This window comes from Montipora foliosa, chromosome 11, assembly GCF_036669935.1.
Source record: "Montipora foliosa isolate CH-2021 chromosome 11, ASM3666993v2, whole genome shotgun sequence".
Classification (NCBI taxonomy): Eukaryota; Metazoa; Cnidaria; class Anthozoa; order Scleractinia; family Acroporidae; genus Montipora; species Montipora foliosa.
In genome coordinates, this window is record NC_090879.1 from 24414854 (window position 1) to 24417956 (window position 3103).

Genomic DNA, 3103 nt, shown 5'->3' on the forward strand with positions numbered 1-3103 from the left:
CAGCTCTGAGGGCGCTTGATAGTGCACTGAGGGTAAGTGTCCGTAACTTTAAAATATGTAGAAAGATTAAGGACCAATTTTACTGCAACAGCAATTGTGAGGCTGGCATTTGCTCCCATGCTTGGCCGCTTCTCGAACAATTTCTGAAGAAGAGAGCGAGAAATTGGTCTGGAATAAGATCGGATTTCTTGTTCTCTTCAGGAAAAACCAAAAGCAGAGTTGCGTTTGTATACGAGCGGCAGCCGTACATTTGCGAGTAGCAGCATTGAGATGACAGTCTTAAACTTTGGAAGCCCCAGTTTTGTATCCACACCCCTCATAGGATAGCGAGTCAAGGAAGGTTTCGATTTTTGCTTTAAAAAAGTGGACAAAAGATAAACCATTTGGATTTTGGTTCTAAAGGATGCTGGCAAAAAATGGATGGTTAGGATTTTGCTTGGGATGACTCAGGGGTGTTCCTGGCCATTTTTTACCAGTAAGCCAGGTGGCACAAGTTGAAAAAAAGTTAAAAAGAAACTAAATTCGTTAGCAGCACTCTGCAAACTGTATCTGTAAAACTTGTTTGTTCTCTCATGTGTTTTGTCTAGCTAACATAGACTTCTTCAGGGAATTTTACAGAAACAATGTTTAGTGTTCAGCTAAAACCATGGCCCCAAAACATTGTTTCTTACGCCTTGCCCTAATATTTTACAGCTGCGCTTATTCCCTTTCGAAAATCCGGTCAAACCTTAATGTTTGTGGCCGTGATTTTTTGTCATCAGATATGCATATGGCTTGTAAAACTCCCAGAAGAAGTCTATGTTAGTTAGATGAAATGCATCTGAGAATAAACAAGTTTTACAGATACAGTTTGCGGAGTGCTGCTCACTATTTTAGTTTTAAAAAATAAAAAAAAAATTGACAATTTTTAAAATTAAAACCAGTGCTTACTTAGCTTACATGCCCCTGGATGTGGATAAGAAACAGAATAACTTGTTAGTAATGTGTTAGGGAGCTTAAACAGCAACGATGTTGGGCAACAAGAAAGAAAACAATAGGTTTAATAAACAAAAACAATGAATCTGCACACTGTTCTCATCCTTGCAATGATGTGAAATGAGCAAATGTGAGGTCAATTGGAGAATGTGAGCAGTTAATGAATAACTCTTCAAACAGCCACATTTTTCATGCCAGATCTTGATGGAGTGGAATAATGAGCAAATGATTTCACATGTCTGAAGTTTTAGATGCCATTTTCTGAAGCTGTTGTCACAGTTGTTGCTTTAGCTCTCTATAATACATGTATGTCTTTATGAAAGTCACACTTGAACCTCTGTATCAGGAGTTGTGTGTGTTCTGGTTTCAAGGCTTTTTGCCCTTTTTTTAATAGGCCTTCAAATAGTTGTGTTGTGTGATATCTGATGTACGGATTGGTAATAGAGAGTTTTAGCAATTACTGTAGGAACTGCAACAAACTGTCACAAAAATGTAGCTCTTCAGTTCGGTTTTATGTTTAGGAACTTTTGATTGCCATAACCTTCCAAAAAGTTGCATGAATGACTGAAATTATAGCTCTTGTATGTGATGACGTCTGACTTGCTGATTTCACCACCAAGTCTCAAATTTTGAAAATCAAACTTGTAAATTTTAGCTTGACAGGGCTCGAAATTAACGAAAAATATCCAGTTGTATTTTGTGATAGGATACGAAAATTTAGTCGCAATTTCGCAGATTTTAGTCACAAAATCGCCGCGCTGCATTGTGTTGTCAGCGGTTTAGCAAAAAAATATGAGCCCGCAATACTTGTGTGTAGAGAAACCGCTGAAAATGGCGAATGATTGAAGGAAATATTGTTCGCAATTTCGAGCCCTGCTTGAGCTGAATCCCAAAGGAGCAACCCTCGTGCAAACAGTATTGCATGTCCAGATGATGTGAACGAGCCTGGCGGTGAATTTTTCAGCATGTGCCATCATCATGCATAAAGCTCATTTAAGCTTTGGTATAGAATTGGAATCTTTCATTCTTTCTCAAAGTTTTTAAATCAAGACTATTAAAAATTTCTTCTGTCAGGGAGATTCTTGTTTGGATTTCAGTTAGTGTTGCTTAAACTCCCTATTGAGGCTGGAGGTAATGTTGTTTGGTGCAAACTCCTTTGTTTTTCTTATGCCAGTTACCTTGTATTTATATGGGAAAAATAGCTTTTGTGGTTTTGCATTAAAATGAGCTTATCTCCAGCCTCATTCTCTATTCGGACATCAAGTCAACTAGTTTTCACTTGCATGTTTCATGGAAATGACCATTCATGTTACATAGGGATAACAGAGAGTTTTAAAAAAACCTACTTGGTGGAGTTTTTAATAGAAGTTGAAACCAGAGCATACATGCACCTGTACATAAGTTGTAAGGCATGTGCTACTATTATCTGTGCCAATTTTTTGCACAGTCAGGCATGTTAATCTTGAACATCTGCGACTGATTTGTAAGAATAATGATTCCACAGAGGCACAATAGGCCATTTTTAGTTATATGCATTAATTTACTACAACTATCACAATCCTGAAGACATTTTGGTTTTCTTGCACAAAATCTACTGCCTATTTGGGTTGCAACAGAGCAGTAGAAATGGTAAAATGGAGTGTAATAGTTGTGGTAAACATTGATGATGCAGTCATGAAGTGGCCTGTTGTTGTTGAGAGAGACATGTTTGCAGCAGCAGCATCTGGAATTGCTAAACATACTGTAATGCAACTGTGATGCTTCAGTCACAAGTCGAGGTACGTAATTTAATTTTTGTGAGTATGTACAAATTTAATTTGTAGGCTCTACCATTGGCTGTATCTGCACCAACGGGAACCCCGACGTCTGCATCTTCGAACAATGCAGAAGAAGACGAACCAGTTGGTGCCATGCCATTGGCTGTACTTGCACCATCTGAATCTATGTTACCTGCAATTTCCAACAGTGCGGATGAGAATGAGTCAGTTGGTGATGCACCAGTGGCTGAAATTGTGCCATCCCAGGATCACGTTACTGCACCATCGAACACTGCAGTTGAGGTTGAATCCAGGGAGGCTTTGCCTGTGGCTGTAAACGTGGCTATGGAAGTGGAGTCAGTTCCTACTCC

The 3103-nt window shown here is 38.9% G+C and overlaps 1 long non-coding RNA gene across 1 annotated transcript in view; it reads left to right on the forward strand.

Moving 5' to 3' along the window:
• LOC137976528 (uncharacterized) overlaps positions 1 to 2875 on the forward strand; it is a 3255-nt gene extending 380 nt beyond the window's left edge. The window contains exons 2-3 of the long non-coding RNA XR_011117772.1: positions 1 to 32; positions 2799 to 2875. The exon at positions 1 to 32 is cut by the window's left edge and continues 72 nt beyond it. This is a non-coding gene — a long non-coding RNA (uncharacterized lncRNA). The remainder of the gene's footprint in view (positions 33 to 2798) is intronic.
• Positions 2876 to 3103: the final 228 nt, after the last annotated feature.